This window comes from Symphodus melops (genome assembly GCF_947650265.1).
Source record: "Symphodus melops genome assembly, chromosome: 11".
In the NCBI taxonomy this organism is placed as follows: domain Eukaryota; kingdom Metazoa; phylum Chordata; class Actinopteri; order Labriformes; family Labridae; genus Symphodus; species Symphodus melops.
The window spans coordinates 24,131,357-24,157,570 of record NC_136701.1 but is presented as its reverse complement, the minus strand read 5'-3'; the positions used below and the strand labels follow the sequence as shown (position 1 = coordinate 24,157,570).

The following is a 26,214-nucleotide window of genomic DNA, read 5'->3' as shown; positions in this document are numbered from 1 at the left end:
AGTCCAGAGTTTTGCTGATGACCTTCAACCAAGCACTTTTAGGAAAATCTCAAAGTGCTAACATTTAGAAATAAGAGTGTAAAAATCAATGTCTGAAATAAAAGGAGTGAAAGCAAGCAGAGTTAAAAACACGAGGATAAGAGCAACATCTACTGTATGAGCTGAGGTGTTCTCTTTCCTTACTCCTCGTCCGTCTATTCGAGATGTCGGAGAGGAAAATTCAAACGTCTTCGTAAAAACGGCTCACTGCGTCGCTCCTGAAACATCAGGACACTTCAACTGGAAACTATTGAATCAGGTGTTCAAGACGAGCTGTAATGCATATATATCCATAACTACAGGTCGGGCTGATCTGACTCTTTGGTGTTTGCCAGGAGGATTAATGCTTTGCTGAGCTCCACCCTCTTTGACTGCTTCTAAATCGACTGAGAGTTAGTTCGAGCATTTCCAACATGGCGACCACCGCTGCTGGGCTTCAAAACGTCACACCAGGAACCAATGAGTGATGACTCTGAGACTACGTCCATGTTTTATACAGTCTATGTTGTTGACAAAGAATCCATGTTATAAGCCAGGCTCTCTGTGTCTTTGAAATATTCAAATTGACTTACTGGGTTAAGAGACAAAATTAGATTCTGTAGATAAATAAATGATGATGCAACAAAAACAAATTAACAAGTTAAAGTTTAAGCAACAACTCGAATCCACAACCTTTATTTTTCTCTCAAAAAGCATCAAGTGTGTTTTTATAAAATCACTATTTAAATCCCTTTACTACTCGGCAGATCCTTCAACTCAGTATTATCTAAAAAAACAAAATGTTCCCTGAGATGGACTTTCATATTTTGTGTAAACTTTAAAATCTCTTCAAGCTGTTTTTTCTGAGCTCACTGAAGAGAGATCAAACTGCACGCTTCACTCTTTTAATGAGCTAAAAAGCAGGAGGAGAATTTGTCCTCTAATGGTTGACGCAGTGGAGATGATTTCTGCAATAATTTGATATTTCTCTGTGTGGTTAAAAAAACAAAACATGAGCTTGGGGGATCTGGCGTGGGCGGAGCCTCGGTTACACGACGCCGCCTCGATATGTTGTGAGCGACGACATTTCAGTTCAGAGAGCGCAGTCGGCTCGCTTCATCTTCACGGCTTCTCCACTTTTCTCTCGTGACCTTTCTCTGAGGGAGACAAGCTATCAGATGAAATGCATGCTGGGAAAGTTTGTAAAAATTTTTTTAAAAAAAACCCATCCAAGTAATGCAGGGGTGTGTGAGTTTTCTTCTATCAGCAGCAGTGATGGGTGTGGGTCTCCTCCAGCGACTGTCACTTTTAATTAACTCCAGCTGAAGGTTAAATCTTTGATAAGTTATTTTTTGGACAAGTTGAAGGCGGTAAAAACAGGATGTGAAAACTTCTGAACTTTATGCATCTGTTGCCGTCTGCAGAAGTTTAATCAGTCAAAGAAGGAGCACAGTTTCAAATAAGACATTTGTCCTCTTTCAAGCACCTTATTATAAACCCTTTTTACCTTTATCATTGAGCAGTAAGTGTATTTAAACTCCACTGAGGAAAGAAGGAAGTGAAGGGACGTGGTTGATAAAGCATGAAAGTCTACAGAGTGATGATGCTGATGTGTGATGATTGGTTCAGCACAAGTCCGCCGCTCTTTTCTGAGTTGTCGACTTTGTCAATGAAATGGTCGTTGCAGATGACCTGCGACCTTCGCATTGAGAGACGAGACATCTTTGTAAGTGAGAGCTTGGCCTCAACCATTTCTGGAGCACGAATAAAGTTAAGATGAAAATGAAAAAATGTGGAGCTCTGCTGGTAATGCGAGGAGGCGATCGCAAGTCGACGACAACATCAACAGAAACGTCAATAATGTGTCAGAAGAAATCCCAACGTTTCAGTGTGGAAATGAAAAGTAAACAGAAGCCATGAAGTAAAAAAAAAAAAAGACCCTTCAGTGGATCTTTTGGGATATTTTACAATCAAGGTGGAAAAAGTCTGTAAACTGATCACAGCACTCAGATAACATCAGTGACTCTTTTTATCGACCTCAGCCAAAGAAAGCTGCAGAAATAACGATATTTGACTCTCATGGATCCATTTCAAAAGTCTCAGACTTTCAAAATGTAACTTGAGTCAGTTGAGTTCATCATGTTTTCACTGCAGCTTCGGCTCCACTGGTTTGCACAGTACCTTCAATCGTCCATGTGAAGGTGCTGCTGGGTAACATAACTTCATTCCCTCGCCTCCAGTCGGCTGCTGCTGCTGCGGCGTGCGGCGTGCTGCTCCTGCAGTCATCCACACAATCCGATGCACACTGTCAGGTACATGAGTCTGCAGTCTGAAGCACTGTTTGTCCCGACACTGCTATTTTTAAATAAAGATTAACTTGAGAAACATCCACATGTATTTGTATAAATGTTCATCTGCTTGCTTAAAAAAAAAAAAAAAAAAAAAAAAAAGGCTTTTTAAAATGCACAGCACTTTGTTTCCAAGAAAAATCAATTTGGCTGTTTTCTAACAGAATCAATGTTATGCCAAGAAGTGGGGAGATTTCATATTTGCAGCTCTAATTATGTTAAATTCATCAACACTGACTTATTGATCGAGCTCCGGCGGCTGCAGCCCTGCAGGGCTCTCATGCAGATATAATGTCATACAGCAGTATGAGGCAGCAGATTCATGAATCAAACTGTGGATATCACAGAGTCACCAGCTCGGCCGGCTGATTTATACATCAATGTGTGTGAGCCCGAATGGGTCGACGTGTGAGACAGGAGACGTGCCAGGATTTTATAAATAAAGTAGATACATGTGAAGTGTTCACGCTCGCCTGTTCGAAGCCTCCTGAGACAGCCTTCGCAGCATGGCGCCCGCGATGGCTTCCAACGCCCCCGTCAGTAACCAATGGTGGACGTCGCTAAGACTTTGTTTGTTTGTGTCCTGTTCATATTTTCATCAAGTCCGGGCACCGCGGTGGATCCTTAAAGAAGCTTTCACCAGACACTCTGAAGTTTAGTCCCCAAGTCATCTGACGTCTGTGGTCCCTTTGGACTCGGCTCATGTTGGGCTCTTGTGTTGCCTTGGTTCTGATGATGGTCGGGATAACTAGGTTTGTTGGTATTTTGTTGTACGGGTTCTTCTGTGGGTTATTTATTAATTTATTTTTTGGTGCTTTTTCCTTTTGACGTTTTTTTGACGCAGTACGTCAAATCCCTTTTTAACTTTGTGTTTTTAAAAGGTGCTTTAGAAATAAATGTGTTTTTATTAAAAGTGCAAGAATTCCAGTTTGTTCTGGTGCTTGAGCCCCCCCCCCCCCCCCCCCGAAGTCAGAAGATACCTTAAATCCAACATGGTTGCTACTGTATGTGCATCAACAGTAAGCTGTAAGCTAGTGTTCATTAGCGGCTAAGTCGTCGCTGTATCTGATTACATCAATCACACTGCATCAAGTTTTACCCGTGAACGTGTTGTCGTGTTATTTTCACACACAAACTATCTGGAAGTGATTTTTTCTCTCTCGGTTTGAGTTAACAGAACAAAAGCTCGAAGGCTCGTTCGACTTGAGCGTGGTTATTCCAGCGGTGACGTTATTCCCAGCGCAGAGATCCGAGGTAAAAGCAACGCACCATAAATTATCAACTACAGGGAGAGAACGATTTAAGAAGCGTGAGGCTTCATGATGTGATCATCTATCGAACTTTTGGGATTACAGAATATTGGTTTTTGGTCCTACAAATGAGATTTCTGTCTGTTGGGAAATTTTTCATGCTATTAAACTTTCTGAATGATGAGCTTTAACTGCTCATATCGTCCTACAGACTCCTCGATTCATTGAAATGCTGCACAGACATGATAATAAAAGTCCTGCTGTATGATTGACTGTGGAGTCGGTTGGAAGATCCAGAACTATTTTGCTGTGTGCATGTTATGGAGAAGCCCGTCCTAGCATCGGGGTAAACACACAGAACAAGCTGCAGCAGTATTGATCTGGTCTTACCGCTCTGTTTTGGTCCTGATGGGTTTTTGCTCTCGCTATTAGGAGCGAATGTCAGGTGTGATGGTTCTGCAGGAGAAGGATCGGTGTTTGGACAACTGTAGTGAATCATAGGGTAGCAGGTCTGCCTTAACAATTCTCTTTGATCCTTGTTGTGTTGAACTTTTACTCTCCCTCCTTCGTTCAGAAAAACACGGCAGCATCCACTCCGTCCCATCTTCTCTCATTCTGTCACCATTTTCTACCTTTTTTCTTTTCACCCACTGCTCCTTCCTCTTCCTCTTCTTCTTCCTCTCCTTCTTCTCTCTGATTAAACTTGCTGGTGCATTAATAAAGTGCAGCTCCCCCTCCCAGCCCTCCTCCAGTGGGATTAGGCAGAGCACTAATTCCATCTCCAGTCCGGGAAGCTTTGAAGTCGACTGCCAGGGAAACAGCCAGCTTCTTCAATTTTCCCATTTGCATAATCCCACCACTGCACTTATACATGCTCATCAGAGTGGAGGATGAGCTAATATGCCGGATGGAGCTGCATATTGGCATTATAATAATCCAGTCGTTTCCAGTAGCGTTGCTTTTTTCATCACCGTTGCCATCTGGGATCAATGGATTGCCGTCTTTATCGCCGTCACAATGTCATCATTGTTACGACCCTCTACCTCATCACTCTGGGTTAATTTTGCTCTCCTTATCATAATTAGTAATTAGCATGAGCGAATGCTAATTTCTGCTCATTGGCAGCAGCTGATTGTATTTGTGTTTCATTATCTGCCCGAGCAGTGCAGTGTGGGTAATTCTCACGTCGGTGCAGAGGCGCCGCAGTGATTGGAGAGGTGTGTGTGCAGCACAGCAGAACTCGTGTGTGAAAACTGAGCGGCTTCAAATGTCTGAATACTCATCATGGAAAGCTCATTTGGAGGAAGAAAATAACGAGATGAGAGGAAATTATAACATTCAGGGTTTCATAAACAAAGGTTTGGCTTTGCGGGTTGTTGTTTTTTTCAAATCCATGAGTAAGCAACTTTTGGTGAGCAGCCATGACGGTTATTTAGGGACAGCGAGAACATCATGTTTCGCTGCAGGGAGCTGAGGTGGTTTTTAATCACTGCAACAGTCTTCAAAGAAGCACAACACAAACCGGAGACTGTATTAAACATGGACGTCGGCTCCGTGATGTCACTCATCGGTTGCTGAAGGGGCGGAGCCTCGAGGCAGCTTCACTTTCAGCGGCTCAGTCAAACATCCCTAATTAAAGACTATTACACAAGAGGGAGTTGTTCTGAACATCAAGTTAATCAGTGTTACACAAGCAGAGTTCATAAAGTCCACCAACTTAAATCGCTTCAACGGTTTAACTGAAACGTTTCTGTTACCGAGCAACCTCAGCTCTGTTTCTGTGTCCGTGTCCATGGTTACCACCTGAGCAAACGGGCCTCTCTGATAGGACGCAAAGTAGGGCAGCGGTCCGCACTGCCAGTTTACAGAAACGACACGGAGGATATGTCACGGAGCGCTGCGACCCAACCGCACGCAAGAGCGGCAAGCGAGACCTTCTGTTCTGTTCGTTCCTTACTGAGGTCTCGTCACTCATGGATCACCTCTCGTCCAATCAGATTTAACTATACTGAAATCTAATTCTTCAAGAAATGTAAAGTGATGTCACCAAGGATAAACACAGACAGAGGTTTTAATTATGTTTATTTCTACTGTCCAAAACGGGCGCTTTTACATCTGGTCTGTTTATGACTTTTAGGGATTTTGGCGCCGGTCATAAATGGATACTTAAAGGACTGCAGTTTATTCAACTTCCACATCGGCTTCATTTTTTAACACAGGAGGTTGCTGCTTGATAAATACACAGCTCGCAGTCCTGTGTAAATCAGTCGTTCAATCGTTTACCGGTGAGCTAAATCTAAAAAAAATTCTTCAGCAATTCTTCCTCGAAGTGTGCTGAAGAAATAAGACGTGCGTCAACGACTCACAAATGTTTGTTTCACTCTCAAAGGACGACGCCAAGACTTCAAATTCTTTACGTCTTGCACATTCGTTTGTTTTAAAGTTTGAAAAAGTGAGTTCTCTCTGTGCAGCTTTGTGAACTTTTAATAGGGAAGAAATAATCAGCCGCTGAACTGTAAATGCATTCCTACGCTGGAGGCATTTGTACACTGACACACACGAGTATGTGTTTTCACCTTAATGAGGCTGCAGCTGAAAATATTAATGAGATTCCCATTTTGGTGAATTTTCAGGAGGCTCATGTTTGCACTCAGCAGGGAGGTTTTATGACTCCATCATTTAAAGATAATCTTCGGTATTTGGTGAATATATCAAAGTGAAAAAGGCTGCGTCTTTTGATGCCGCAGTAGCCTCCACACTCTTCAGAAATAAACACGTCCGTTTATGAAAGCTTGAGGAGAAGAGCCCTATCAGTACAACCACAACCAGGTACAGCAGGCTTTAGCGGCGAGGCATCACATGAAAGCGACTGTAATCCCCTCGCTCCGGCAAGCAACGCTTTCATCAGAGCGGGAGAGAGAGGGAGCAGCTGAGTCAGCGGGACACACAATGTCGTGCAGGTGAAGGTTTTGCAGAAACCCACAACAGGAAGTGCGGTCGCCTGACGTTGATGATGATGTCTCAAACCACAAACTCAGGTGGACACAATGCACGGGAGTCAAAGGAGAGGACGGAGCGCGCTGGAGGTCAGAGGTTAAACATGTGGTGGGCGAGTGCCGCAGAGAAGGGATGGTTTAATCAGCCAAATGGTTCCGGGCTATAGCGTCAGTTCGGCCTCGTTACATCAGTCCAACAGTTTCTGTCGATATTTCAACAAATATTCAAATTGTGCTGATAGTATTTCTTCTATTATTGCACCGGTGTTGGTGATTCATTTGTTTACGTCAAAGACTAAAATCAAGGCAAACGTTAGCTTGAACTTCACTCAAACCTGCTCAAGCGTTTACAGCCATTGAAGGTACTTTAGCCTGCTGAGCTACGGTGTGTTAGCCGACTTAACGAGTACTCATTATGGGACATCACAACCACAAGTTGCTTCAAATAATTACTTGTTTTTTCACATGCTGGTAAAATATCGTGTCTAAGCTGTAATGCACCCTCCTGCCAATCCCACCCCGGCTGTACATGCAGCCAGTGGGGCGGCTGTGGCTGAGTTGGATGAGTCGGCCGGAAGTTTTGGGGGTTCGATCCCCATCCCTGCAGCCACATGTCCATCGTGTCCCTAACCCTGAGTTGTTGTTGTAAATGAGTTGGTGTGACATGCAGCGTAGACCAGAACAGCTCTACAAGCTCAAGTCCATCCACCATTTACCATCACTGACTGGCCTGCTCTGCTCCCTCTACTGCCTGGATGTAAACAAGCACGGTGAACTAATAACCAAGGTTGCTATGCTGCAAATCATTCAATGCTTTTTGCATGTATGAGCTCTGCAAGTGTTTTTAATGTTATTGTTGTTGTTCCAGTTTTACAGTTTCATTTTCTTCAAAGAAATTCAGGAAAAGATCCAACTTTTGCCTTCACGTCTAATACTTACTACTGTTAACTTTTCTGTCTAGTTTTGAATCATAGCTTTCTGCAAGCACAGAAGCCTATAAACATTAAATCAAGCTTTTTTTTTATTAAGTCATTAAATATTTTGCAATATTAGGTAAAATTCAGGTTTAATACTTCTGGTTGGGATGAAAAATGATATGGCCTGAAACTGAGGGACATCACAATAATGAGATGTGGGGCTGAGGGACGATGAGGTCTGGAGCTAACTATGAAATTACAAAATCAAAAACTTTTCAGACTCTCCCAGGGAGACCTCGAGCAGACACTTTTCCCACACTGCAAAACATAATTGATGCAGTAGATTTGAACCTTGACAAAAAGTGTTTGAAATGAAAGAAGGAGACGTCAGCTGGTCAGGATATGTTAGCATTCAGGACACACATTGTTAGGGGGGTGTGTGTGTACTCATGTTTTATATTTCAATGGGTTTAATTTATATGTTTAATAATTAATTTTGACACTAGGTGGTGATAAGTGATGATTTGGGCTCATTGGTCAGCTGGTATGGGGGAGTGTTTATATGTCACAGGTGAACATACGGCAGTGACTAATGTCTAATGTTCCTGGTTTCTAATCTTGCCTTTAGTCGCTCGTATAGGTGTCTGGAAAGTTCTTGACGTGTAAAAATAAACATGTCCAAAATGATATTACATTGTGAAGTTCCAGTTTGTTGTAACATACGAAGCAAACAAACCGTGATGACCATGATGAGCTGTTATTGGTCAGGTTGGCTGTTGATCATTTGTCAGGTTAAATACGTTAAGAACCAGATGTTCCCCCCCACATATGGCCTGATTTCCTGTTACAAACAAGCAATTTATGTATTGCTTTACATGCCACCTAAAGCACTGAATGGTTGTAGTCATTGATATGTTTCTATAGGAGACTTAGATGTTTCTATAGTTTACTCTCAAAACAGATATAAAGAAATAATTTCAGTCTGCAAACAGAAGAGAAAACTTTGAGTAAACGTTGAAGCGTCTGAGTGGATTTAGAGAGTCCTTCATATAGTCACTGCTCTGCATGGCGTTGTAATCCTGCAGCTCAGTGTTTAGTACAGCCAAAAAAAAAAAAAGAAAAAGAAAAGCTGCACCTGCAACAGAGTGCTCAGAGCAATAACTCAGCTCCACAGAGGAACTGTCAGCTCTCTGACATCATGTCCAGGACGCTCAGAGCTCGACTCCCCTCTGACTGATGAAGCTGCAAAAACAACCTGCCCTTCTTAATCAGGCAACAGAGTCCAATTTAGAGGGAACACAAGGAAGGAGGGAAGTGTTCAGTGAGGAAAGTTTTAGTGGAGTCGAGTCAAAAGAAATTAGTTTTTGATTGTCTCCGGGTTGCACTTTAACTTAATGCTAAGGAGGGCAGTCAGAACAAAGTAGGTCCTGTTTCTGCAGTTTTCTATCTCGGTGCTTAAAATGATGCTGGATCGAATTTGGACCCCCGAATGCCATGATGATGCTTTGTCCTGAAAGTTTTCTTTTTTTCCCACAGTCATTTGGTTTGGATGTGAAACTGTTCAGAAAGATGAAGGCTGTTTCAGAAACGTCATACTCATGTAGTATGATCTAAAATCATAGTTTTTTATTGTGTATGCAACAATAACCTGAATGTTTACTAAATAGGCCAGAATGTTAAAATATGAAACCGGGGCAGACTGTCCTATCACAGAGCTCGCCAGCCAATCAACTAGCAGAAAAAAACCCCATCAAAATGTTGCTTGATAATATGAAAATAACTACGTAGTTGTATAAGCAATACATGTTTGCATAGTGTTAGGTATCCTGTGTACGTCATGTGACTCTTTAGCATGTTGCTAACAGCAAACTAGCGGTGAAGCATGCAGTACATATATTTTGAGTATTTTGCAGGCAGTATGTTATATGTGGCCTCAGAGCTGAACAGCAGCTTGACATGATTCCTGAGCCTTCAGATTAAACGCTAAATTCATTCCTTAAAGTGTTCCTTGAATTGTTTTGAACATCAGGCGCCTTGTTTGTTTTCATTCTGCTACATGCTAACAACCTCCCTTTTGTGCACAGAAGGTTAGTGTCACAAACCATGAAGAAAGCCTTTTTTTTTCTTCCAAATTTTTGAGGAAAAAATGTCACAGAACTAAAAAAACAAACCACATTAAGAGTTTCAGTCCCTGAGTGACACATGGACCAGCTGAAGGAAACGCCGTCCCGTCTGTGTAAACACAGAGCTGAGAACAACAAACACAGGCGGAGTTTGACTTCAATCTTTCATATTTGACATTTATGAAACGTTGCATGTTTGGCTGTGACATTACTTTGAATTTCCATTGATGTTTCCCCAACAAACTTTCAGATCTGATACAGAAAAGTCTGCAAAGGGCTTCCTTTTTTTTTTTCTTCTTTTTTTTACAGCCAGGGAGAAAAAGGCCCCGACTGGTCTGAAAGTCTGATATCTCTCCATGTACATGTGGGCTTTTCATTTTCTTTTAACCTTTCCACACAGGTTTCTTTGACTTGATGTTTTGTCATGCAGTCAGGGTCACCACGGTGTGCTTCCACTTCCAGCCCAGCCACTCTTCCTTCCCCGATGCAGGAACAGCCACTTGTAAAAATGAGCAGTTTGCTCCTGTGAAATGGGCGTCCTTTGATTTCACCAGGGAGAATGTACAACAACTTTTTTTCCCCTTCCTGTGCAACCTCTGTCAGTGACGTACTGCTGTAGACCTCGGTGTCTTTTGAGAAAAAATGAGAAATAGATTATTCTGTGTAAAAGTTGTTGTTTAAGCAAAGAGCAAGAAAAACATGCTGTTTCATGTTTCAAAATGCAAACTCATGCTCCGCTCTGCTCACAATGTCGTAGAAACCAAATAGAAATGTTTGATGTGTGACTGCACATCGTTTCCTCCGAGTATAAATACGCCCCAGCTCTTATTCCAGTCGTCTCTTACTGCTCGTCTTGAAGCTCTACGATGTCTGTCACAGGTGACGGCTCTCATTTTAAAGAAGATACTGACAGTGATTAACATGTTTGCAGGAACGACAGCAGAATACGCCGTCCCTCCTCCACACGCACAGATTCTTTGGCGTCAATTTCACACTTTTCATTTGATTAAGCACTCAGCTTTCCCCCCTGGTAATGTCTTGTTGACATTCTCTGTTGGAGGGCACAACACAGACAAACACCAGCAGGGCGGATATTTCGGGACCGGAGACGTCGGCGTGCTTGTAGGCCATATTTGTAAAAGCTGGGGTGTGGCTGCATCTGGCTTCACACAACATGAGAAAAAAGCCTAATTTAAAGAAAGTCACTCTACTTCTGATCAGTTGTACAATAATTAAACCCCACGCAGAAAACAACAATAACACTTTAACAATCCAATCGTTCAAAATCAGAGTTGGTTCATCTGAGTCAGCCTGATTCTGTTCTCTTCCAAGAAATAATTTCCCACGGGGGATCATTAAGGAGAAGGCGATGGAGAAGGAGGGCGCACGTGTTAATAGACCCAAAGAGTTAAAGAATGATTGAGTAGGAGTCGAACAGGCACTATTACACACACACACACACACACACACACACACACACACACACGATACAGAGAGCCTGCAGCCAGTCTGGAGTTATATGCTTTATTAGCATGTTAGTTGCCGTCTCTTGTTTCAGACAGTGTCTTTTAAAAAATCTTGTATCTGAACTGCTTCAAGATACAAATTGCAGCTGTTTTAAAACATGAACTCATTGATAGTGACAAACTTTGCAAGTATGAATATGTATTTCAGTGTCTATGCTGTTAACTGTTGATATTTATGCTGTTTTTATGTATGTATTGCTGCAGGGCAGCTCGGTCTCAGTGGGATCTCCCTGTTAAAATAAAGAACAAATAAAACATATTTGGGTAACCTGAGTGAAATAAACCCAGAATATGGACAGTTTTCCATCATGTCCCGTTGTGTTTGAGAGTCAGCCAAACTCTGTTTAAAGATGAGTGAGTCATGTAGTTAGTTGCTCTTTGATTTGGCCCCGACAGGCCACCGTAATCATCAGATGATTGGTGAGGAAGCTGTGTAAGAAAGATTTGTCAGATCTGTTCCACTTTGACGTTTTTGCAATATCATGAAATCATTTAAGCGTTGCAGGTTGAGTGGATGTAAAAAAATAGCCGCTGAGAGATCTGATTGATTTATCTCTCATGAAGCTACGATCCTTCACCGCTCACACGGTCAACTTGTATGAGTGATGGTGTCACAGCACGAGAGCAGCCGTATGTTCTGACATGTTTGAAAGCACGACCTGGTGTCTCCACATCCTCTGAATGGTGCTTTGATGCTCGCCGATGACTTCATCTGCCACATCAGAAGCGAATCAGAAGCGAGGAGGACCTGCTGCCAGCGGCTGTCGCGTTAGCCCCGGCTCTGAACTCCCGTCTGTTACAAGTCCAGCGATGTTGCCCAGGTTGCCTTTGGAATCTCCTTTTTCATGCAGAATCAGAGACTTTTTCAAAGGCCCCTCTGAAGAGATAAGCGCACCCTGCCAACCTGACTCTGGAATACAAATGCCCTTTTTAGCATATGGAGGTGAAAAGGGAAAGCTAACACAGAGGAAAATATGGAAGCGAGGAGGGCGTGCATTAATGTGAACCTTATGGCGAGGGGGAGCAAAAAAAACAGACAAGGACACTGGAGTGCAAAGGAGATGGGTATCAAGAGAGGAAGGCCAATATAAGAAGAAAGGAAGGTTTGTTTGATAAATGGATTTTCGCTATCGCATGTTGCTTTTTTTTTTGCATATGAGTCATTTCAGCCAGTTTTATCTGCAAAATGAAAATGTAGAATCCGTACTCACAAGCAGGGATTTACAGTAGGTATGGAAAATGTTCTGGTTTCTATTTGTAGTCCAGAATTCAAGGGGAAGTTCCAGTCGATATCGGGCTGCATTTTAGAATCACTAATCAAGCTTTTGAGCTTCCTGGTTTGAATCCACGTTGGTCAGGGTCTTCCTGTGTGTGGGTACTTCCTCCCACAGTCCAAAGACAGGATTCTGATGACTGTCCTCTACGTACCCAACCTCACGCCCAGTGAGAGCACGGGCTCCCATCCTCCGCGACCCAAACAGGAAAAAGGGTTATCGATTATTCATGGGCGGATGGATCCAATTTATCTAACGTTAGCTCATGCTAAGATATCCAGTCCCGTTTGAGAACTATGATTTTGAGTATAAACTTCCACGGCAATCCACCAACGGCCATAAAATCTTTCAGAGTTGATCAGAGGTTTGGATCGACAGGCCGGCATTGACATTCACAGAGCCCCACCGCTAGCTTGGATAAGACAATGAAAGAGGACAAGAAAGTGAGAGAGAGAAACAGCGTACGGGGCAAAAATGACAAAAGAGGAGCATGGAGTCATGCGCCCGGGGGCTCGACTATCAGTCAGCTCTTCAGAAGTTTAACTCCAAAACGCAGCGCCGTCCTGAAAGGAGGCTTCTTCGGTATGCTCGCTCATACATTCACTCACAGATCCTATAACACATATTAAATCAACCTGTGAATAATGAAGCCTATCTCACATAAATTAGAGAGACGCGCTGAATTCCCCTCAGGTTCATTCACCATGAATATTAAAGCAAACCCACAAGGTTACAGAGAGGAAGAGAGAACAAGCGGATGAAGAATGAAGGACAAAGAGGGGAGCAGATAAAAAGGAGAGCTGCTGGCGGGAAGAGGGGAAGCAAGTCGTTTTAAATTTCTATCAGTGATGACCGTGTAATCACTTCGCTCACATCTGAAAACAGGAGGAGAAAGTCAGATGATTAAATTGCCCGAGCTTCATGGCGTGTCACCGTCGCGTCTGCACGGATGCTTTTGAAAGCTGCAGGGAATAAACTGATTGTTTTTACAGTACAAGCTGCTTAAAGGCACTGCGGTTACAGTCTTTGGTTAACGGTCTGTGGACATACACGATACAGTGGTGGGAGACATTTTCTTTTTCCTCCTCGAACAACAAACAAGGTCCTGACTTCAGAGCCGCTCTTCATTCTTTTATCAGATAATAGTTTTAAAAGGATTAAGACTTAAAGTTCAAACCTTTTTCATGTAATAATCTGTGTGTGTGTGTGTGTGTCTGTGTGTGTGTGTGTGTGTGTGTGTGTGTGTGTGTGTGTGTGTGTGTGTGTGTGAAGTTTGGATCCACACACTGTCCAAAAACAAAAATGTAAAATATAAATATTTTGTGGCGCGCCCGATAGCCTAGCGGCCGTTTTTCGCGCCCCGTGTACAGAGGCTATTGTCCTCATCTCAGTGGCTGGGGGTTCAAATCCGATTGGTTCTTTGCTGCATGTCATCCCCAAACCTCTTCTCCAACGTTTCCTGTTTCCCCTTTAGCGTGCCAATACAAGCAAACATACAACAGATAACACATATTTATATCGATATTGCGAATGAGATAATTAGTTCAGGCACAAAAGCGACAGATTTGTTGTCATATTAATTGTTTAAGTTCTTGCAGAGCTGATGTGGCTATCAGGTAGAGTTACATTTTCCATTTTGATGTGACAGAAACGTGGAATGAAAAGACTTTTAATTCCGTCGAGGTCTAATTCTGTTCATCTGTGAATTGATGTCGGCTCTTCTATACATTTTTCATCGGTCTGGAGAGTGAAGATTAATCACTTTGTCAGTCAAAAGATCAAGGACGGAATTACAAATGAGTTTCTATAAAGGTTCTTCTCAGAGGCGCACAAAGAGTCAAACCTCCTGATGCTAGCAAAAAGCCCGAATCAGTTCCTGCATTTTATCTGATGGCAGGCTCTCTGGTTATTGACTGTGAGAATCACACTTCTCTTCTGCAGAGTTCCCAGAGGGAGGAGTGAACAAGTGGAAGTGGACTGGCACTAAATGACTGAAAGATCAAGGGGATTTCTGAAGGCGCGGAGGGAAGCGAGGAGAAGATTACTGATCAGAATATGACATTCATGTTTTCAAATAGATATTTCTCCTCGCTCCAGTGAAGTTTCCAATTTTAGCCGTCGCTTCAGTTCAGGGGATGTTATCTGAAGGGTGTAAATACGATTTGAAGTGATGGAAGTGCTGCTTTGTTATTTAGTTCTGTGTGCGCGCCCGTGTGCGTGTTGGTCTTTGACCTCGGCAGGAGTCCGCAGCCATAAATCTGCATTTAGAAGAACACTTATAGGAGGAATTATAAAGGTCCTTACTGTAGTCAGTTTACCAGGAACTTATTGGTGCTGTCACATTAAAAGCCTGCTGTTCCTTCACTGTCCTGCAGGGGGTCCTGTCTGCAACAATCACCTGCTCAGCTGCTCCCCTCGTCTTGATCAATCATCCTCGAGCTTGTTTTCATCTGAGACGTTTCAACGTGTCCTCATGCGCTGAATGACAGAAGGTTGATTTGACTTGTGGCTGTCGTACATGGCAGGCGGACGGACAATTCGCCCCCCATTGCTGCACAAATAATTCAAGAATACCAAGAGATTCCGACCTGGCTGGCAGCGCCACTTATTCTTATTATCTTTTTGGGGCTTTTATTGTGGAGGGGGAGCGTGGATAATGTCGGAAACGGGGATCAGAGTGGGGAACCGCTGAAGTGCAGAGGGTCAGAGAGTTAAAGCCAGGGCGCATGAAGGACATCAGGGCGTGTGACACGGGCTCCTTGACTTTAAGAGCACTTCTCCCTTCTTGTGTCATAATTATGCACGTAAAGAAAATGAGCTTTAACAGCAGAAGTGTTGGAGGCTCAGGTGCAAACGGAGAGTCAATTGAAAGGTCCGCCGAGGCTCAAACTTTTCAGCTCTGAGAGCAAAACCATCACAGACGCTGTTTATCATAGGGATGCTCTGATAGTGAAAATCAGGGATAATATCGATGCTGATGTTTAAAACTACGATGATGCAGATGTGGCGATGCACAGTGGCAGCATGTTTGACCACAAACACGGAGCAGGTTGTCCAACAGGTGGCTTCCTCCGCCTCCTCTTTGAATCAGCAGTTACATGAACGAGATGAAGCTGCTCTACATCAGAGCACCTGCACATCTGTGAATGCGTCTGCAAAACCTTTTTTAAGAATTCAAAGCCATGATGGTGATAATACACGTCAGTAACACTCCATGTACTTCACATGTTCAGTCCCTCGGATGTCATCGAAGTAGCCAAAGTTGTGTCTTCAGTCCAACACTGTTTTGTCCAAAACATTAAATGGTGCAAAAATAAAAATGCTCCATGGCGGCGTGGATGTGCTGCAGCTTTAGAAAAAGACAGATGAGTCAGCCTGTGTCTTCCTCCTCCCTCTCTTCTGACGTCTAATCGGATAATAGGACGGCTGCATCCTCTCTTCTCCATCTGGCATTCCTACACTCTCATGTCTAAAAGCCCCCCCATCTCTCTTCTCGCTGTTCACACTTGGCAAACACACAGCTGGGCTTCGAGTGACGAATGCTCACTTTTTGAGGAAGCAGCAAACGGGAGAGCGGCGTGTTCAGATAAACGGCCGTTCAAACAGATGACCGCAGTTCAAGCCTCAGGAAGTGCACGCATCAATCAGTCTAAAAGTGTGTTTAAATGTTTTTACATGACGCATCACAACCACAAACAACCTGCTTCTTATTTCCTCAGAATACGCTGCATGTTTGTTTAAAGCTTGCTGAATGCAGTGCAGGTGAGGCTCAAACATGGTCATGAGGCAAAACAGCAAATCTGAACAAATGCAACACATAAAAACGAATTCTGACAATGTGTGCAATCATCAGGCGTGATATAAAAAAAAATATATATTTATGTGTTTTAACTAACACTTCTGTTGTTTGATTCTTTATACTTGTGTGTTCTTGTGTTTATGTTTTCTTAAATATCGTCAACCTGACAGAGACTGCAGATGAAAAATAACCTGCATGGTGAAATCTGGCACATTTACATGTGTGACTTAAATTAATGTTCAATATCCCTTTAAAATAAAGAAATCACACAAATCAAAGTCAGAAAATAATAAAAGCAAACATCCTGCACAGAAAACTGTCTTTTTGGTCTCCTGCACTTTTTTGTGCACTCACTTTAACTACTGCAGTGAAGTCATTAACACGTTAATCACAATGTGATTCAGGTAACAAATGAATGCATTGTTTTTAATTGCATTTCTCATTGATGTTTCCCTCTGACATGATGCAGAGAATTTTTGTGTATTTTTTCTGCGTCTGGTTTGGTCGTTTTTTTTTTTTCTTCCTTCCAGAGGCTGGGCGTGGCTTATTAGCTGCTGGAGCTCTCTGCAATCACACACCTGATCGTCATCAGCAAACACCGGCTGCTGCACTCACACCCTGGTTCACCTCTCCTACGATTATTTCCGCCTACAGCTTTTCAGATTCAGTAAAACTTCTGCGCTTTCGAATTTCTCCCCGTGACTGATCATCCTTGTCTTCTTTTATTCCCATTGCCTCCAACCAGCGAGCTCACCAGCCTCATTAAATAAATACCCCTCTTATTTACCACCCTGTCTGCTGCTCTTGCTTTTGGGTCCACTTAAAAAAGAAAAAAGTCTTTCAAAATAAAAGCAAACAGAAGGTAAAGCAAACTTACCTCAAGGCAGTTTAAAATACAAACAAAGTGTTTCGAAATGCGAAGTGATGGATTTGAAAACATTCCAGGAAATGTAATTAATCACTATCGAAATCCAACGATTAATCCAAATTTTAGAAATGATTAGTTTGACAAAGAGACGACTCAAAGCTTCACTGGTTTCACACTTTACATGCCTCAACAATCACCTGACAACACCTCCCTCCAATTAGCTGCAAATTTCTCTCTCTCTCTCTCTCTCTCTGCTCTTTCATCGTCAGCTCGCCCCTCGCCCTGCCTCAGCGCCTCCATCCCAACGTCCACCTGTCGACTCTGACTGGGAAGGTTTAAGCTCACGGCCTAGACAATAAACTCAAACCAAGTTTTGCTGTTTTAAACGTTTTAGAGGAAACAAATGTGACCGTATTGGATGGAATTCAGTAAAATCACGTTTTCTGTCACGGACATCCGCCCTGTACTCACCCAAACAGCCATCACATATTCCTTCACCACTAACTTCATGACTGGGTAAAAAAAAAAAGAAAAAAAGAGGTATTCGTTCTTCTCCAGCCTTGAATTATTGACTCAAACAGCCAACCTCTCTTCAGCTCAGCAGCACCATCATTTTATTATTCATTACAAAAACGGTTTGAGGCCGGGCCGAGGTTTGCACCGAATCATCCGAATGAATAAACTCTCAACAAACCTGCATGCGTCCCGCCGATGATTTCACAGCTCCCCTTTTTCTCACTTAATAGAATATCAGATCATGTCATTAATAGAAAAAAAGCAGTCGCACAATTTTCTGCCCATTGTTTTCATAATTACAGGTTTTAAATGGATATAATGTGAAATCTCTGGCTGCGTGTCCGCCGCTACAGTGCAGTAATCCCTCTCCACCCACCAGCTCATTCAGCGCCGCGACAGAAAGCGGAGCGTCTCCAGCAGCATGTGGAGAATCGATTGGCTCTGCACGGGGGGAGGAAAGAGAAAGATCTCGCAACTTCACACAACAGCACAGTCATGATGTGATGTTATGATGTCAGGAAATAAAAGGTGTAAGGTGTGCAGGGGGAGAAGCATTCTGTCAGAGTACCTCATCCTCGTCGCTTTCATGCTTAAGTAGAATCAGTTTTACTTTTCAGTGAAGATTAAGCGTTCCCTTTGATGAGTGGATGCCCGACTTGTTGTTCCAATGCAGTCAGTGCATCCAGACTGGGGAACATCCTGCCAACGACAAACTAAACAGAATGCATCTTTAAATCAGAAATCTTTCCTGGAAATGTATTTTCCACAGGAAGGCTTTTATATCATCTTGAATTTATCAGATAGTTGAAGTTCTATTTGTTTTAAACTGTTTGTTTTTTTTATTCAGTATTATAATGATGATTAATGGGCCGTCATTGGCTCGCTGAGAAGTGCTGCTGCAACTGATGATAGCGTCATCAAGTCTGCAAATCATCGGGCCAAAGACCAACTTCCTGCATGCACGATGTGACCGTTAATGAACGTAATATTCTGCAAAAATGGGAAGTTATCTCGATGTATTTATGTTAGCATTTCAAAGTGAGAAGTCGGTCAGAGTTGTTTTGTAGTGTTGCGGCACGATGGAGGTTGATGGTGAATTTATACAGCGTTTAATTTATTGATCTGAGTCAGCCTGACGTTTGTGATTTCATATTGATGTCACAACTCTCTCAAACGGCCTTTAATTTGGTGTTATCAGAATCACTAACAGGAACACAGCTGTGCCGTCTTATCAGCCGAGCCGGGGGGGGGGGGGGAAGACGGAAAGCGAGCTGCGACCTCAACAAATCAGCTGCAAATGACAAGACTGATTTGATTTTTCATTCTGGCAGAGGAAGAGGAGAACGTTTTCAGGCAGAAAATGGGAGAGGGAACATTAATTCATTAGCATGAAATATAACTTGAGGTGGATTTGGAGTTGTTGTCGTTGCTCTGGGGCGAGGCGGCGCTGTGCGGCTCAGATGAAATCCCACCGCCAAGGTTGTGCAAATTGAGTAAAGGCCGTCCCCACTGACACGCAGGATGGATGGATGGGATTGCGGGCAGTCTGCCAACAAAGTCGTACCCTACAGTCCTGTAGTCCATCCTTTTAAATATAGAAGACCATATGTCCAGAACAAATGGTGAAGCTCTGCCAGTCATAGCAATGAGACGTGCAACAAACCGGCCTGAGATATGAGTCTGACATTTTATCATTGAACATCTTTTTCTTTATTGCCCGTTATTTGATTAGTCAGTTATGAAATGCATTAACAGTGTCAGTGGTTATCATGGCATTTGTATTGTATGTCAGCATGCATACAGGCTCTTCTGAACTGTTGTTTAGCTTTTCACCTCGGAGGATTAGCATGCTAACGGCTTGTGCATGATGGGAACGTTGTGGCACGGTCTCAGACAAAATGCTTCTGCCAAAATCTAAAGTGTGTTTTACAGGCTGTCAATGAAAAATAAATATATGTTCGTCAAGTTTGGGCTAATTAAAAACACATGAACCAAAATCAGCTTGAAGCATCATCTGTGCACCACAAACATCTGTATCAACTTTAATCATAATTCATCCTGTAGATGTTCAAACATATCTTTGACCTGTTGGTGGCGCTAAAGGAAAGTCAGACGTTCATGTTAAAAGTTCATGATCATCCAATATTTGTGAAAATATTTCATCCAGGATCAAAGTGTTTGGATTGACTGACTCGATGAGATCTTGCTGTCAGCGTCCTGTTTTGCACCTGACTCTCCATTACGTTCCTTTTTTGGTAAATCTAAGGCCCCGTGTCCACCTGGTGTGTTTCCATGAAGAGTTTGAGGACGTCAGTCGACGTATCTATGACAACAGTGTGTTGACAACGGCCGCTGTATGACCGACACAGCTTCGTCACCTGCACCTTTCTGAAAGCTGAAAGATTTTTAAGTTGAGCAGCCGCACAAAAGCGGCAGAGCGCGTGTAAAAAAAAAAAAGGAAAAAAAAAAGATGCTGGACTCTTTGCTTTCTGCTGCGAACGCTCTCTACTCATTTATCACTCATCAAAAAAAAGATGATGGCGTGCAGAAGAGAAAAACCCACCCTCGGTGGATATGGGGTCTTATCCCTGCTGTGTTATTAGCTTGCACATAACTAGCCAATCACAGCAGCTCTGTGAAGAGAAAGTACAGGTTGCTGGGCAACCGTCATGTTTAAAACTGACTTCCACTTCAAATGAGGTTGCCACGGCAACCGTCTTGTTTATTTTTTGTCATACAGATGGAGCCTTCAGGATATCGTGATTCATAGAAAGTTATTTCTGCCGTTTATTCAGAGAAACCGACAAAATGCACAAGAAGTGTGACAACACAAAAACAGGTGAGTTTAAATTTCAGCACAAGTTTTGTTTGGACTCGACGCAGACGACACACAGCTGAACGTCCGAGAGCTTCAGCTTGCAGTCACAGCTTGTGTGTTTCCAGATGTGAATCATTTCTCAAATTATTCCCCTGATGATACACTCTTCAAATACTTTTCTTTATCTCAAACTTTATCGTAGCTTAAATGTGTCTCCTGCATTTTCATAAACTGGAATAAGAGCAACACATCGGAGTCTGGTGAGTAATTGAGTCTTTGTGCTTCATTTTGCAGTTGTTCCTTCACTGAGATATGTGCTGTGTAAAATCCCAGCAGACTGGGTTGGTATGCCGTTACATCAAAGTCGGCAGCCTCCTCCATCCTGTAGCAATGTTGCAGTTTATAAGCAGAAAACTTGGATCCAAGACCCGTTATTTGAAGGCTACATTTATCCCAGGGCTCCTGTAACCATGCACATGTCGGCGTTGAAGCCTCCGCCGAGGGGCGAGCGGCTCAGCAAGAAGCTTTGCAAACTGCAGCAGAAGATAAAAGTGGAGGAGGACACGAGGAAGGACGAAGATCGGGAGGAAATCCTTTCTGAAATACAAAAACACAGAAACGCAGATTCATCAGCGAGCAAACCAGCGCAGTGTGAGGTGTGGACGCCCGCACCTGCAGCTGAGGAGGAAACGAATGAAGCGAATGAAAGAAAACATGCAGAGCTTCTGGAAAGTTTACCTCAGGTGCCTGCTGAAGAATGGATGGATGAGATGATGGATTCGAGCATCACTCATCCTCTTCCTGGGGATGTCATGGATAGAGGGGAGAGTCTACTTCCGGTGGCTGCTCAGGAATGGATGGATGAGTTGTGTTTTGAACCCTGGGAAGACGCATTTGACCTGAGCTGATTGTATGAGCAGCAATGAATCCCATCAGCTCCATCAATGCTGACAAGTCTCACACTCCTGGAGCTACTCAAACGTAATCTTTAACAAACAAGACTTCCTACTTTTAAAATAAATATTTGGAGCAGTGATTGAATGAGCTCTTTTTTTGACCAACGAGTTCTTTGAACCGTTATCTGCATGTTCTTATGAAGTCGCAGAGAACACAAACGTACACTCGCAGACTTGGCTCAAAGAAATTATTGATTGTTTTTCAGCACGATCCATACATTTGGAAAACAGCTCTGGAGACGCCAACAGCGCCTAGCTGAGAAATGTGACGAACAGGCCGAGGGCTCAGACAGAAAGACGCTGGCTGCTGAGCGTTTTCTCCAGGCGGCTGCAGACACTTGTTAAAAAGAGTTCAAATAAGATGCTGCAGCACTCAGAACATAAACCTGAGAAAACACCTCTACGACTAAATGATTCAGTGAAGTTAAAATAATGTTCTGAAAGAAGCTAAAACAGCTCACATCTGATTATGTTAAAGCTACAGTATGGAATATGTATAATAAAATAGTTAAAAAAAACACATCTTGACTGTTACTTGTCACTGACGATATTAAAGTGAGAAGTTTCTTTGAATCAAGTGTCTGTCATCTTAATTTCAGCATCGTCTTCCTTTTTTCGTAAACCTTATCAGGTCTGATGTACGAGTTGTTAGCTTGCACATAACAAGCCAATCACAGCGGCTCTGTGAGGAGCTCGTTCAGGTTGCTAGGCAACAGTCAAGTTTGAAACTAGCCTCAACAAGATTCTGTCTTTTTTTCTTTTTTTTCCGTTCTCTTCCGTTTATTTGACGACTTCCACTTTGAATTATGTTGCCACGGCAACCGTCTTGTTTATTTTTTTGTCATGCAGATGGAGCCTTCGGGATATCGAGATTCACTAAAAGTTATTTCTGCCGTTTATTCAGAGAAACCAACAAAATGCACAAGAGTTGTGACAACACAAAAACAGGTGAGTTTAAATTTCAGCACAAGTTTTGTTTGGACTCGACGCAGATGACACACAGCTGAACGTCCGAGAGCTTCAGCTTACAGTCACAGCTTGTGTGTTTCCAGATGTGAATCATTTCTCAAATTATTCCCCTGATAATACACTCTTCAAATACTTTTCTTTATCTCAAACTTTGTTTAGTTGACACCTCGTTCTAGGCGAGTGTAATTTACCACGTTGCATGATCGCATGCTTGGCTGTCCACTCTGCATCCGTTAAACGTTTATTCCTTCGCTCTGTGAATTTATATCTGACATGTTGTGCTTTTGTATTAAAGGTGGACAAACTGAATTGTATTTAAGAACTGTTGACTCAAATCATACAGCTGAGGCTCGTCAATAAACGAGACATGGTGAGCTAAAAAAAAAGTTTTTCTCTGGTGTTCTGAACGCGGATCAGAGCACAATATTTCAATCAAGGATGTGGAAATGATTTATGCACTGTTATCTCCACTCTGTACTACAAGCTAACGAGCTCTGTTGTCTGAGTGAGTGAGTGAGCGCCTTGTAGAGCCCGTTCCTTCCTCGTTCGTAGTCCGTCTAAGCGAGCAACAGAAAGGAAAGCAGAGATGATGCGTCGAGTTGAAGATTAGTGAAAGAGCAGTCTGCGGAGTAATTTTGTTTTGTGCTTCATTTTGCAGTTGCTGCTTGTCGAACATATGCGCTATGTAACCTGCCAGCCGACTGGGCTGCTCTGCCGGTGAATCAAAGTCCGATGTCCCCTCACAGTGTTGCAGTTTATACAAAGAACGAGCGGACCAAAGAGCTCGTTTATGAGGGCTACATTTGTCCGAGGCCTGCGCTGCGCCGAGCGCCGGAGCCTCCGCCGGGGGGCGAACGGCTCAGCCAGAAGCTTTTGAAACTGCAGCAGAAGATAAAATCCGAGGAGGACTTGAAGGTCAAGACTGAAGATCGGGAGGAAATCCTTCCTGCAGATTCTTCAGCTCGCAAACCAGTGCAATGTGTTATCACAGAGGTGTCGAACCCTGCACCTGCAGCCGACGAAGAACCAACTCGTGAAAGAAATCGTGCAGCGCCTCTGAACACGACTTTACAGAGGACGGATTCAAGCGTCACTCATCCTCTTCCTGGGGATGTCATGGATAGGAGGGAGAATCTACTTCCGGTGGCTGCTCAGGAATGGATGGATGAGTTTTACTTTGAACCCTGGAAAAGCACAGTGGACCTGAGCTGTTTGTATGAGCAGCAATGAATCCAATCAGCTCCATCAATTAAACCTGCTGACAAGTCTCACACTCCTCGAGCTACTTATCAATCAAGACTTCCTACTTTTCAAATACAGTAAATATTTAGAGCAGTGACTGAACAAGATCTTTTTTGCTGGGTTTTTTTTTTTGTTGCAAAAAATGTTTTCGATGAGGGTTGAATCATTAATTTGTCTGCAGCGCTGGACAGTAGATCATATCACGTCGCTACATGTTGTGAACATGGGCTGTAATGTAACAAGTGCCGCCGCCAATCACAAAAATATAAACAGAAAACACCTAATTATGTTATTAAAATAAATAATGAAAGAGAAGCCCACAGGATTTAGGCTAATGCGAGTTTTAATCTTTATCCAAAGTGTTTGAAACGGGACAAAATACTGCAGGGGCGACGACTAAGTGGTTGTTTTGCCAAATGCACACAGGAGTTTTTGTTCCCCGAGCTTCTGTAAAGTGCAGTCACAGCTGCTTCTTTAATTAAGCATCTGTTCCTGCAGCTTATCCAGAGAGTGGCAGGAGACAGTCCCGTGTGAGGCTGCTGTGTTTGTGTCATTACTTATGATTAAAGGTCAACTCTTAAGTGACAACAGCACTTTTTTTTTTTTTTTGGACATTTTCTGCCAAATGCATTCAAGGTAAGAGGCGTTCATAGAGTGTGCAGAGAAATGAACACATCAATCATTTTTGCATCTTCTGTCTGCAGAGAAAATAAAATCTGCAGTAAAATCGCCTCTTATCTCCGCTAACCAAAACGCTTTCCTGCTGCTGTGAGTCTTCCACAACACAAACACAGCTCCGGCTGGTTTTTCCTTATTCATCACCTGCATCCTGTAGTTTCTCTCTCTCTCTCTCCCTGCCTCTTAATGGGTATGGATTTTCTGCATACAGGTCAGATTGATTTTGTCCGTTTTTTCAGAGATTAAATCCCTGACCCTCTCTCACACCAGGAACATGTTCAACTGCTTCACTTGTGATGCCAAACCACGGCTGTAATTATGCTAAAGGTCACACAGTGAGTCCCAAAGATTAATAATGCCTACGGGGGGCAAAGATCTGTTTCTTTGAGGTTCTGTCTTTTACCTTTTAAAGGTTTTTTTTACACAACATCTTGTCCTCCCTCTGTGCAGCCTCAAGCTGTTTTTTGTGAGACGTGTTTTTCTATCTGAGACTTTCAGTCATCACTGCTGCTGTGGGTACAAATGCTGTTTTGAGCACTGAGTATTTCTTTGTCCACTAGGGGCCAGAAGGGCTCCAATAATATGTGAAAACGAGGCAGCAACCTGTGAGCCAATGTGAACGTCCAAACAACTGCAGTTCCTTGAGTGTCCACTTGAGACTGCCTTCAAAAGCCGAGGATTATTTTACAGCAGGATTAATCATGTTTACAATCTGTTTCAAGAAACAAACTTTGGTATCAATTAAATATATTTTTTCCGCCTGTAAAACTGTCACTATTATTATTATTATATTTGCATAATTAGGGGTGTGGCCAAGTTGACTGACAGGTAGTTTCCCAGGAGGCTGAAGGCCCGCCCCAGCTTCACTTCTTCACCTGATTGGTTGACTGAAAGTCAAGAAGAGATAAAGCTACTGCCATTGATGTTGACAAAGATGATATCAGAAGCCCCTCCCCTTCTTGATTTGGATTGGTCAGTGAGGAGGAAGTGTTGGTGACGAATGCTGAGCTTTAAACTTGAAGCGCCCAGACAAAAAAAAAAAAATCTAAGTTTGGTATCTCAGTGTCGTTTAGTGCATTATACCCGTGATTCACTCTTTATTTATCACCCAGTGGGTATAATAATAATAATAATAATAATAATAATAATAATAATAACTTTATTTATAAAGCGCTTTCAAACAAAGTGCTTTACAGGTACTAAAAACACAAAAAAATTAACCCAATAAAAACAAATCAGGACAATAGCAGAATGTAAACAAGTCTTTAGCTTGGCTTTAAAAAAAGGACAAAACACCCTCATTTTACATACAGTTCAATTCATTGTAATTGGAGCGCCGATAGCCTAGCGGTTATGACGCAGCTTCCTTGTACGGTGTTTGTAGACCTCAGTGCAGCAGCTGTGGGTTCAAATCTGACCTCTGGCCTTTGCTTTGTGTTTTCCACCCACACAACATTTCCTGTTTCTCTTCAGCTGTCAAATCTCATAAAGGGGGAAAAGCCCGAGCAGATTCTTCAAAAGAAAACAGATTCTGAGAGTAATAAAATGATTTGACTATTTTCTAACCCTTCTGCCTCTCTCTTGTTGTTTTCTGACGCTTCTTCTTCAAGCTGCATCCGACAGTTGAATCAGAATTTCTCTTTTCCCGCTCCAAGGTCACGGATTATAATTTACCAAGTGGGTAACTGGATTACATTCACATTTGCTTTGTCATGCGTTCCCCCAACAAACACACATGGAAATACTTCAGTGATGCGCTCAAACACAAACACTGACAGCGATAATCTTTTACACAAAGTCAACCTACTGACCCTTTACTAGACACACAGACTTTAGTTTCTCAAACTGTAAGCATCTCTGAATCAAGCCGCCGGAGTTTTGAATAATTGATCTCCATAATAATAACCTAACTCTAA

General features: G+C 42.7%; 1 long non-coding RNA gene across 1 annotated transcript; it reads left to right on the top strand.

The window, feature by feature from the left end:
• The first annotated feature begins 20,333 nt into the window (after positions 1 to 20,333).
• Positions 20,334 to 23,725, top strand: LOC306832210. The gene is made up of 3 exons (XR_013780197.1): positions 20,334 to 20,474; positions 20,748 to 22,357; positions 23,037 to 23,725. It is a non-coding gene; the product is annotated as an uncharacterized lncRNA (long non-coding RNA).
• The last annotated feature ends 2,489 nt before the right edge of the window (positions 23,726 to 26,214 follow it).